This window comes from Rutilus rutilus (genome assembly GCF_951802725.1).
Source record: "Rutilus rutilus genome assembly, chromosome: 4".
Classification (NCBI taxonomy): Eukaryota; Metazoa; Chordata; class Actinopteri; order Cypriniformes; family Leuciscidae; genus Rutilus; species Rutilus rutilus.
In genome coordinates this window covers 21246422-21259515 of record NC_140212.1, presented here as the reverse complement: position 1 = coordinate 21259515, position 13094 = coordinate 21246422, and the positions used below count along the sequence as shown (strand labels likewise).

General features: G+C 44.8%; 1 long non-coding RNA gene across 1 annotated transcript; it reads right to left on the bottom strand.

Annotated features, from left to right (window-relative positions):
• Positions 1–6650: 6650 nt before the first annotated feature.
• Positions 6651–12782, bottom strand: LOC311289991. Its single transcript, XR_014627262.1, has 3 exons — positions 12569–12782; positions 10767–10905; positions 6651–7343 (listed from the first exon to the last, which is right to left on the bottom strand). It is a non-coding gene; the product is annotated as an uncharacterized lncRNA (long non-coding RNA).
• Between the last annotated feature and the right edge of the window lie 312 nt (positions 12783–13094).

The following is a 13094-nucleotide window of genomic DNA, read 5'->3' as shown; positions in this document are numbered from 1 at the left end:
TGCATCAGCTCTGGAAACCAAGGTTGGTTCCTCCAGAGTGGTGCTACAAGCAGCACTGAGCATTTCGTTTCCCTCACTCGTTCTATCACCTCTGGAAGGAGGGAGACGGGGGGAAAAGCATAGAGCGGGCGGCGCGGCCACCTCTGGGACAGCGCGCTTTCGCTCTTGGAAAAGAACGCGGGGCAGTGAGCGTTTTCGCTGGACGCGAAGAGGTCCACTTCCGCTCTGCCAAATCTCTCCCACAGCAGCTGGACTGTTTGTGGGTGTAGAGACCATTCGCCCGCGGGAATGTTGTTCCTGGACAGCCTGTCTGGACCCACATTCTGTATCCCAGGCACGTGAGCTGCTTTTAGCGAGCGCAAGTTGTGCTGAGCCCATACCAGGAGGCGTTCCGCCAACCTGTATAGATCTCGGGATCTGAGACCGCCCTGGCGATTTATGTAGGACACCACCGACATGTTGTCCGAACGGACTAAGACGTGGTGGCCCTTGATTTGGGGACGAAAACGTGTCAGCGCGTTTTCTACTGCCAGCATTTCCAGACAGTTGATGTGTCGGAGCTTTTCCCGTTCTGACCACAGGCCATATAACGGTCTGCCCTCGAGCAGCGCTCCCCATCCCGAGGTGGAGGCGTCCGTGGACACCACTCTCACTCTCGAGGAAGTCCCCAGGCTTGCACCTGTTTGGTACCAGTCGTTCACCGTCCAAGGTTCTAGAGCTGTAACGCAGCTCTGATTGACTTTGAGACGCAATCGACCAGAAGTCCACGCTCTGCGTGGTACCCGCGCTTTCAGCCAGAACTGCAGGGGGCGCATGCGGAGCAGGCCCAGCTGAAGAACTGGCGATGCTGAGGCCATGAGACCTAGCATCTTCTGAAACGTCTTGAGCGGGAAGGACGCGTCGCAGCGGAGAGATCTCGCTGCGCGCTGAATGCCGAGCGCGCGCTGTGGTGACAGCCGCGCCGTCATAGACTGTGAGTCCAGAACTATGCCCAAAAACGAAATCGTTTGACTGGGGTTCAGTGAACTCTTCGTCCAATTGACTCTGAGACCGAGTTTCTCGAGGTGATCGAGTAACATGGTCCTGTGCTCCACGAGCTCTGATCGTGAATGAGCCAGAATCAGCCAGTCGTCCAAATAGTTCAGCACTCGCATGCCTCTGAGTCTGAGAGGGGCGAGCGCTGCGTCCATGCACTTCGTAAATGTGCGAGGTGCTAGGGACAGACCGAATGGCAGGACTGTATACTGGTATGTCTGACCGTCGAAGGCGAATCTCAAGTATTGCCTGTGACGTGACGCTATCTGTATTTGAAAATACGCGTCCTTCAGATCTATTGACATGAACCAGTCTCCTTCGCGAATATGCGCGAGGATTTTCCTGGTCGTAAGCATTCTGAAACTGCGTTTCACTAATGCTTTGTTCAGCTGTCTCAGATCCAGTATGGGTCTGCAGCCCCCGTCTTTTTTGGGAACCAGAAAGTATCTGCTGTACAGCCCCCGTTCGCTTTGAGCATGAGATACAGGCTCTATAGCCCCTTTGCTCATCAGTTTTGAAATTTCGGCTCGGAGTAGGTGTGCTACTTCCGAATTCACCGTAGTTTCGACACGCGCCGTAAAGCGGGGAGGGCGTCGATAAAACTGTAGCGAGTAGCCTCTCTTTATAATGCTTAGCACCCATTCCGAAACCCCTGGAAGCGCTGCCCATGCATCTGCATGGATGGCTAAGGGTTGGATGCGAAGCGCACTCTGTTGGCTGAGCAACGAAAGCGCTTCGGTGTGCTGTAACACAGGCGTTATGTCTGTGGCATTCGAGGCGTGGGGCGCGCTGATGACAGCGGGCAGAGCGCTCGTCCTCGACCCCACTATGGCGCTTAGCTGAGTGAGGGAGGGCTGAACGGGTCCCGTGGGACTCATATCGTCTGTGAGTAAGTGTGGGCTGGAAGCGCGCACCTTTACTACTTCTGGCGCGTTGTCTGCCTGAGCAGAGCGAACGTGCACGGGTTTCGTTTTTACAGAAACCGTCAGACGTGCGTGACATAGTGATCGTGTGCACTGAGGAGTGGACACGTCTACTATGCAGTGCGCGCGATCGACTTGAGTCGATTTTATGGGCGCGAGCCCTGTGTGAAGGGCTGTGCTTGTGTGTACGGATGGGCACTGAGAAGTGGGCATCAGCGTTACATTTATAGCACCATCGGCCGTGGCCGGGACACCAGAAAATACACTCTTTATGGAATATATCTGGGTAGCCGTGAAAACGGCTTTTGTGTGCAGGCAAGCGGGCAACTGTACGGGCTTGCGCGTTGCATAAGACGCTGAGACAGTCGCAATACCTGGAACTGAAACAGCGGCGCGCTTGGGTGTGAGTCCGGCCGCAGCGGGACTTGTACACCGGCGCTTTCCTAGGCGTGCTAGGATGTGTTCGGGGCTTCCGGTTTCACCACAATCCTCTGCCGTGGACCACGCGGCGCGGGGCGACGGCTGGTAGAGCGAGAGCGGGGTCTCGCGCTGCGTTGCTGTCGTGATGACGCAGCAGGAGGAGGGGGCTGTGGCTGAGAGCTCCGCTGGGTCGGCTTAGCACGACTCGCTGCAGAACTGGAGCGCTTCGGCAGGAAGTGCTTGAAGGCTTGTGACGCTTTCTGGTCCTCTGCGAATCTCTCTATGAACTCATTGACAGAGGATCCGAAGAGGCCAGTGGGATTCAGCGGGGCGTCGAGGAACGCGGTGCGCTCAGACTCGGCCATGTCTGAAAACGTCAGCCACAGATGTCTTTCAGCCACAGTGGCGGAAGCCATAACACGTCCCATAGCTTGAGCGGCAGACTTAGTAGCGCGAAGGGTGAGATCCGAAGCGCTTCTCAAATCCGCGAGGCAGATTGCATCAGGTCCCATCTCGTCCAACTTACGGAGGAGATCTCCCTGGAAAATCTGCAGCGTGGCCATGGTGTGTAGTGCAGACGCAGCCTGCCCAGCAGCGGAAAAGATTCGCGCGAGCATCGATGACGTCGTGCGGCAGGCTTTGGATGGCAACACTGGTTTCGTCCGCCGTCCAGCAGAGGGCGGGCAAAGGTGCGTCGCTATCGCCTGTTCAACCGGCGGAAGTGACTGGTAGCCTCTGTTTTTAGCATCGTCCAGGGCGGAGAATGCTGGAGAAACAGACGAACGAGTTCGTGCTGAGAAGGGAGCGTTCCAGGCCTTTGCCACTTCTTCGTGAAGCTCAGGAAGAAAGGGGGCGGGCTTAGACTCAGGAGAAGCATGCTCACCGGGAAGGAAGCTACCATCCAGCCGGGTACGAGAGGGAGGTGCTGGTGCAGACCACTCGAGGCCGAGACTCGTCGCGGCCAGCGAGAGCACCCGCATCAACTCTTTCTCGATGTTGGCTCGTCTGCTAGGCTTACGAGCAGCGAGCGCGAGATCCTCAGAGCTCGACCAATCGCCGCTGCCCGAAGCTAACAGAGAGCACGTGTCCTCATCCCCCGACGCGGCTTTGAAATCGACTTCCTCTGATGAAGCGGCGGCAGACTGCGGGCGCTGAGCATCAGGAAGTGATACAGGCGAAGCCGGCGAAGCGAGCGGGCGCTCCGGCGAGCTCGGTCGGGCTGTAGAGGACTCCGGAATCCGCTGGGAGCGGCGCTTTTTACGGCGCGGCAACGCGGCGGGGAGTGCAGGCTCGGAGAAAAGTGCCAGGCGAGTCCGCAGAGTCGCCAGAGGCATAAGCTCGCAGTGAGGGCAGCCGCCGTCAGCGAGTGCGAGCGCTGCATGATCTTCACCCAGGCAGGAGACACAGATGACATGACGGTCTCCCTCGCTGAGTGGGGCTCGGCACGAGCCGCAGGAAGGCATCTTTAAAAAGACGCGAGCTCTTTTACGAGTGTGTGTCGCAGGGCGAACACACACACACACAGAGAAACAGAAAAGGATATGAGCGCCGGAAAGCGCAGCAGGTACGGCAGTGGAAGGCGGCGAAGGCCAGCGACTTCAGATGGCTCGTCCCGCTGATGTGCTTGCACTCAGACGACGCTTGCTTCCTATCCGAGATCCAGCGATGTGAGAGGTTCGCTGAAGAGGTGAAAAATCAAGTGAGTCAGCCTTTTCGAGCTACCTTTATAGGGCGAGGCCACGCCCGCGTCGGCGGGAAGTGGCCTCATTGGTCTGATGTTGCATCAGCCTGCGCTCGATAGGCTTATGCATTTGCTAGTACAACAGCCAATGAGCAAACGAGCCGTCTTGCCTATGGCTGCATACTGTGGCAAATGCGTTTTACAAATATTAAAATTAAGGATAATTTTTTGCTTCAATATTCGTGAAAAGAGACTTTTCCCGCAGCGTCTTAGCTAAGACGCAGTACGAGAGAACTCTCGTAAGAGAACCCTAACCACAATTTTCTTAATAAAATATACATAATATTTTTAATGATCACCTCAATTTTTTTAATGAAAATTACAAGACTCATGATTCATTTTTTACAGTGTAGTTTTCAGAGATTTTGCTTAAAATTTCCTTCTTTTGTGTGCAAAATGCTTCAAGCAATTAGTGCACGGACTGTCATGCAGTCAGTACCAACTCAGAACCTGGATACTCTAATATTTCACATAATTATACTTCAATGATAAGTAAAGGTAAATGATAAGTTCACACTAAAACCGAATTACAGGTGAAATGTATATTTTCTGTGCCTCTAGTATTACTAAACAAATTTACAAAAATAATTATTGTTTTCAATTAAGTTTCTTGAACACTTATGTTTACTATTAGGCAGACAGACAGATAATCCTGCTGCCAACTTTCTGCCAACTGTTGCAACTTGCCAAATCAATCAATCAATCAATCAATCAATCAATCAATCAATCTGGAGTAATGATGATGAAAATTCAGCTTTGATCATAGGAATACATTACATTTTACATTTTACATAGAAAATTACATTTTACATTACATTTTATTCACATCCCAGATAGCAAAATTGGTGTGGCCCAGATCTGGCCCACACTTGACACTTTCATCTGGCCCACATACCGCGCGGAATGATGGCACTTGGGCGGTCCGCTCCTGTTTGCCGGATATGGGCCACAATTAAGCCATAGCACTGCCGCATGTCAGCCGTAAACAAAACAAATGAAGCAGAACTGGCCCATATCTGGCCCAGACACCAAAGTTGCTGTGGCCCAGATCCGGCCCACACTTGACACTTTCATCTGGCCCACATACCGCGCGGAATGATGGCACTTGGGCGGTCCGCTCCTGTTTGCCAGATGTGGGCCACAATTAAGCCATAACAATGCCGCATGTCAGCCGTAAACAAAACAAATGAAGCCGAATTGGCCCACATCAGGCCCACACTTGACTGTGGCCCATATCCGGCAAACAGGAGCGGACCGCCCAAGAGCCATCATTCCACACGGTATGTGGGCCAGATGAAAGTGTCAAGTGTGGGCCGGATCTGGGCCACAGCAACTTTGGTGTCTGGGCCAGATATGGGCCAGTTCTGCTTCATTTGTTTTGTTTACGGCTGACATGCGGCATTGCTATGGCTTAATTGTGGCCCATATCCGGCAAACAGGAGCGGACCGCCCAAGTGCCATCATTCCATGCGGTATGTGGGCCAGATGAAAGTGTCAAGTGTGGGCCGGATCTGGGCCACAGCAACTTTGGTGTCTGGGCCAGATATGGGCCAGTTCTGCTTCATTTGTTTTGTTTACGGCTGACATGCGGCATTGCTATGGCTTAATTGTGGCCCATATCCGGCAAACAGGAGCGGACCGCCCAAGTGCCATCATTCCAAGCGGTATGTGGGCCAGATGAAAGTTTCAAGTGTGGGCCGGATCTGGGCCACAGCAACTTTGGTGTCTGGGCCAGATATGGGCCAGTTCTGCTTCATTTGTTTTGTTTACGGCTGACATGCGGCATTGCTATGGCTTAATTGTGGCCCATATCTGGCAAACAGGAGCGGACCGCCCAAGTGCCATCATTCCACGCGGTATGTGGGCCAGATGAAAGTGTCAAGTGTGGGCCGGATCTGGGCCACAGCAACTTTGGTGTCTGGGCCAGATATGGGCCAGTTCTGCTTCATTTGTTTTGTTTACGGCTGACATGCGGCATTGCTATGGCTTAATTGTGGCCCACATCTGGCAAACAGGAGCGGACCGCCCAAGTGCCATCATTCCACACGGTATGTGGGCCAGATGAAAGTGTCAAGTGTGGGCCGGATCTGGGCCACAGCAACTTTGGTGTCTGGGCCAGATATGGGCCAGTTCTGCTTCATTTGTTTTGTTTACGGCTGATATGCGGCGTTGCTATGGCTTAATTGTGGCCCATATCCGGCAAACAGGAGCGGACCGCCCAAGTGCCATCATTCCACGCGGTATGTGGGCCAGATGAAAGTGTCAAGTGTGGGCCGGATCTGGGCCACAGCAACTTTGGTGTCTGGGCCAGATATGGGCCAGTTCTGCTTCATTTGTTTTGTTTATGGCTGACATGCGGCATTGCTATGGCTTAATTGTGGCCCACATCTGGCAAACAGGAGCGGACCGCCCAAGTGCCATCATTCCACGTGGTATGTGGGCCAGATGAAAATGATGGCACTTGGGCGGTCCGCTCCTGTTTGCCAGATTTGGGCCACAATTAAACCATAGCAATGCCACATGTCAGCCATAAACAAAACAAATGAAGCAGAACTGGCACAAATCTGAGCCACAGTTCATTTTAATTCGGGCCCAGATTCGACACCTTGTATGTATACCTGAAATGATGGCACTTGGGTGGTCCACTCCTGTTTACCAGATCTGGGCCACAAGCAGGCCATTTGTTCAGCCACATATTAGCCAAGAATGAACTAAATAAGCCTTAAATGTGTGTTTTGTGTGTGCATGCTGTGCCATTTAAACTTTGGGAAACTCAGTGACTGAATATCACTGACACTAAGTGAACTCTGCATCAACAATATCCAACATACAGAAAAGAGAAATGTAAAAATGGCCCCTCTTTATGTTAAGATAAGTTACAACAGATGATTCAAACACATTTCTGAAAACATTTGCATCATTTATTAATATTGCCAAAGAACAACCCACTGCAAGTTTACATTTTCTAAACTGGAAAGCAATCTACACAAAAAAACAAACCAAAAAAAACCCCAACAATAAACAAACACAAAATATATGCATAGAAAGCATAGTAAAAACTAAATAAAAACAAAACATGTTTCCAGTAGCCTTGGTCATCCAAAAAAACAAACAGACAACACAGAAGTTAACACGCTACAAAACCTTGGCAAATGGAACCATCCAAAATGATAGAATTTGACCTCCTTGACTGGGCCCATCTGCATCATGGCAATCTTGCAAGCCTTTATTGGATACACAAATGAAAAAAAAAAAAAACTGTTGAATCAGTAACAGAACGCTGATAATACAATAGTGTTGAAGTACAAAACAAACACACACACAACTACTTAGAAGCCAAATTAAATAAAAAAGCCCTAAACAAAATATAATAAAAAAATAAAATAAATAAATACAAAACAAAAAAAGCAGGCACTGTAGTGAGAGATGCGTTCAGGAATTACCTGCGTCTATACACCGTCTATTTACTAATAGTGAAGCTGCAAGTTTTAAAAACTTTAAAAACAGCTGTCTCTGTGCTTTAATCAAAGCAGCACATTAATACTGAATGGTGAATAAATGGACTGGAACTACCAGTGCATTAAACGGTTTGGTAACACTGTAAGGTCTTATTTGTTAACATTAGTTAATGTATTAACTAACTAACATTAACTACATTATTTATTAAGCTTTCTTAAAGTTACAGTCAATCATTGTTTGATCATGTTAGTTCACAGTGCATTAACTAATGTTAACAAATAGAACTTTTGATTTTAGTAATGCATTAGTAAGCATCACAATTAGCATTAATTACGATTAATAAATACTAGGGGTGAAACGGTACACAGAAGTCATGGTTCGGTTCATGCCTCGGTTCGGACATCACGGTTCGGTACGAGTTCTGTACAATGGAGGGAAACGCAAAACAAAAATGTAGAAGGCATTTTTTTTTTCTTGTGCATGTCTGTAGGCTGTACCACCAAAGGAAAATAAATGTCTTAAAGGGATACTCCACCGTTTTTTCATATTAAACTATGTTATTCCCTTAACTAAGATACATACCTCTCTCGTCTCAGTGTGTGCACTAAATCGCTCTGTCTCGCGGCGAAACTTTGGTAGCACTTAGCTTAGCCCAGTTCATTCAATATGGGCCAAGCAGACAAGCTACCAAACACCTTCACGTTTTCCCTATTTAAATACAGTTACTCGCGTAGTGTAACTCGACCTAGGACGGTGACACAAAACAAAACGTTGCGCTTTTCTAAGCGTGTAAAATGGATAACTATATTGTATGGCGGAATACCATAGCAAGTGCTTGGAAGCACTTCGACTTGGCGCAGTAATATCTTCACTAGAGGGAGTGGGGGCCAGTGAGAGGATTTTTCACGAGTGAAGATATTACTGCGCCAAGTCGAAGTGCTTCCAAGCACTTGCTATGGTATTCCACCATACAATATAGTTATCCATTTTACACGCTTAGAAAAGCACAACGTTTTGTTTTGTGTCACCGTCCTAGGTCGAGTTACACTACGCGAGTAACTGTATTTAAATAGGGAAAACGTGGAGGTGTTTGGTAGCTTCTCTGCTTGGCCCATATTGAATGAACTGGGCTAAGCTAAGTGCTACCAAAGTTTCGCCACAAGACAGAGCGATTTAGTGCACGCACTGAGACGAGAGAGGTATGTATCAACTCGTCTTAGTTAAGGGAATAACATAGTTTAATATGAAAAAACGGTGGAGTATCCCTTTAAAGGAGAACTCCGGTCAATTTTAACATTGAGCTCATTTTTTTGTAAATTTGGAGTGCTGTCAGTACAGAGAACAACGACAAAAATCGGTGTTGCCTACACCGTGTTATCCTCTTTTTAAAACTTGCACCCTGTTGACCAAAATGGGGCAAGTTTTAAACCTGCTTTTAGCCTCTACTGTGTGTGATTCTTTCAGAGTGAACACGGTGAATCTGACAGCAGTAGATGTGAAAGATATGAATAAAAGTGATGTTAATTCAGCCAGCGCACATACCTGTATTTACTTCCTGTTTTCGGTCGAAGTCCACAGTAGTCGATTGACGAGTTCTCCACTGTTTCTTAGTTACCTATGATCACGCGCGTGAACTCGACAATCGACTAATGTGGACTTAGACCGAAAACAGGAAGTAAATACAGGTATGAGCGCTGGCTGAATTAACATCACTTTTATTCATATCTTTCACATCTACTGCAGTCAGATTCACCTTGTTCACTCTGAATAAAATCACTCACATGGCTGGTGCACTTGTAATGACACATCAAGGATGTTAAGAGGCTAAAAGCAGGTTTAAAATTTGCCCCAACAGGGTGCAAATTTTAAAGAGGATAACACGGTGTAGGCAACACCGATTTTTGTCATTGTTCTCTGTACTGACAGCACTCCAAATTTACAAAAAAATTTGCTCAATGGGATTGAGAAATTGACTGGAGTTCTCCTTTAAGCCTTGTATTTTTTTAAAAAGTTTTATTAATAAAGTAAAGGCATAGAACCAGTTTATTTGTAGTGCATTGACAATAGTTTTATATAATTAGTTTATTAATTAAATTAATAAAAATACAAAAAGACCTTGAGATAGGTTTTGTAATTGTACCTGAATGAATTTAAAATAAATTTGCTACATTTCAGATCAATATATTTGTTTTCCTTAAAATTTTAATTTCTAACTTTATTCTCATGTTAATTATACATAATTTATTTCTGTATAAAATAATACTACCATTAAAAACACATTTGATTTTCTTTTTAATCAATGTAGAATGTGTAACTTAAAAAAACAAACAAATTAGTGCTCTGTTTATTTTTAGGACAAGAAATGAAAACCAATGCAATATGATGAATGTCCAAAAGATGGCACCCACAGACTGTTTTTAAATGGGGTTGGATAAATATTTTTTGTTTTTAAACAATGTGTGTGTGTGTGTGTGTGTGTGTGTGTGTGTGTGTGTGTGTGTGTGTGTGTGTGTGAGAGAGAGAGAGAGAGAGAGAGAGAGAGAGAGAGAGAGATTTTGGTTGGGTGACAGTTGTAGGTTACAGTTTGACAAGAGTTAACAGTTTGACAAAAGCACAATGTTGTGTTTTATTGCAAGTGTACACAAATATAAGTAAACACTTTGCAGTTTGAATGATGTCCTGTATGAACAAAATGATGGAGTATGTTTTTATGTTTCCACTGTTCGATCGCGCCCGCGCCTCGATCTCTCTCTCACACACGCACGCACACAACATATTCCAGCATTGCAATCTTGACATCGCAGCCTGTTCATTATAGACACAGAGCTTCAGAGCTAAGGCGGAGCTACAGATTAGGTGTCCCTAAAGAACATGCGTATTTAACAGTAGTCCCGCTTTACATTAATTAATTTGCACGCAAGTTTTATTTATTTTTATACCGTGTATTCTCCGTGTATATTCATGCACCGAACTGTGACGCCGTACTGTTTCGGTTCAATACGAATACATGTACCGTTCCACCCCTAATAAATACTGAAGAAGAATTGTTCATGCCACATGTTAACTAAAGTAGTTAAACTTGTAAAGTGTTACAAATGGCTAGGCTACACCTTGCAGCCAATCAGAATAAAGTATTCAGACAGACCATGGTATACACATCTAGCAAAAACGCAATGTAACTGACTTACTGGTGTCTTGGACCCTCCTCCGTTTCTCTTTCTCTTCTCCCTCTGTCTCGGTCACTTGCAAGATGAAGCCATTTTTTAATAAATGATTCGATCTCTTGATCGGTGGCCGCAGCTGTCAGTCTGTTGTTTCTGACAGTTCCTAAAAAAATATAACATTGTAAATGCAAGGATGGACTACACAACTTTTAAAATCTTAGGACCCAATTAGGTAACACAAGCATTAGCGCATAGTTAATGCATAGTTAGCCAGCGCCAATGTAAAGAACATTTTGGCCATGGCCAAGGACACTCTTTGCTTCCAGATGCCCAAAAGGAACAAGTTTGATGCCTGCTAGGAAGATCGGACTGCGTCAAAAAATGGAAATCACATTATGAAATAAATGTTTATCTCCAATACACATTGGCCACAATTATTGACACCTCTAGATTTTGTTTACGAGTAAAATATCTCAGAAGTATATTCCCATTAATATTTATCTTTTTTTAGCACACCAGGGTGACTAGGAACATGAAATTGTCCAGCTATGACTTCTTGTTTCACAGGAGTTTAAATATGAGGAAACACAAAGGCCAAATTCCCTGAATCATCCATCACAATGAGTAAAACCAAAGAATATAGTTCTGATGTTCAGCAAAAGATTGTTGAACATCACAAAATAGAAAGTGGCTGTAAGACAATAGCTAAAGAATTTAAAATCCCCATTTTGACCATCAGGGCAATAATTAAGAAGTTATAATCAACTAATGATGTTACGAATCTGCCTGGAAGAGGACGTGTGTCTATATTGTCTTAATGGACGGTGAGGAGGAGAGTTTGAGTGGCCAAATACTCTCCAAGGATCACAGATGGAGAATTGCAGAGATTACTGGAGTCTTGGGGTCAGAAAGCCTAAAAAAAAAAAAAAAAAAAAAAAAAAAAAACCTACATCTCCACATGTTGTTTGGGAGGGTTTCAAGAAAAATCCTCCTCGCTCCGCTAAAATTAAACTCCAGCATATTCAGTTGTCAGACACGAATGGAACTTCAAAAGGGACCAGATTCTATGGTCAGATGAAACAAAAAAAAGGGGGCTTTTTGGCAGCAAACCCACTAGATGTGTTTTAAACTGTAGGCTATTTTATTCCCACCCGCAGTTTTCTGTAGCAAATCACATTGACACATGTTATTAAGGTGAAAACATCCTGACTCAAAACATAAAGCAGGCCAACTAATGTTAATTTTATAACTACTAGGGTATAATAAAAATGTGAAATACATAGAGGAATAGCCTAATACCTGACCCAACTTTTAAATAGTCTACCTGAACCCAAAACATCTATTATTGTTACTTTGTAATCAAGCTTTTATTGTAAGAAAAAGCATGTAGTTTTTTTTATTTATTTGTGCATTATTCCTAGGGTTAATGAAACATTGCTGTCACAAAGTAATACAACTAGTGCAGTATTATGTCCAATGTATAAACATGAATGTCAAATTACACTATATTATTAGTATTATTTTTTTTTTCATTGTTGTGCCAAAATAAGACACGAGTTTTAAAATACTTTAACCGTGCAGAACTGACTAAAGGTTGGGAGAGTGATAACATGAGCAAATCTAAATGTAACGTTAATGGCGCGCCGAGCAATCGATAATTGTTTCATTCGTGACAACCATAATAGATCTAGCTTAGAGTTGAACTGCCAAAATAATGTAACTTCGAATATAAATTATTCCATCGACTATAACACAACATGCAGGCTCCAACTTGATATAACGAAGCAATCGCTAATAAAAATAAACATTTATGGATTACGTCTTACCTTGACTTTTTGCAGTACTGGTATCCGTCCTCCGTCCTCCTGACAATCCTCTGACGTTTTGGTTTTGAGCGCCTTTTTCGCGCTTTCCGGCAACGTTTAAATTTAAAGGGCCGTGAACTGGAAAATCGTCAGTTAGATTTTTTTTTTCTTCACAGACAACTACAAATGCAGTAAATATTATATTTAAACATAATGGATCTTATCTCTAATCAGCAAAAAAGTGGGAACATTTTGTCATGAATGCAGGGCTTTGAAAAAGTATTCAAGAAAACATATCAAAATAATGTTTTCTCATAGCAGGTTCTGCTGATTTGTCATCTTCATTTAATTGTATTTCATCAATTATAGTGTCAATTAGTATTATAATTTTTTAATCTTTAATAAAGATTGTTTATAACCTAAAGATGACAGTTGTATAAATGTCAATTATATTTAGCCAGAATTGTAAGAAAAATTTAAGGTTTATTTAGAATAAAATATTGTTTATATATATATATATATATATATATATATATATATATATATA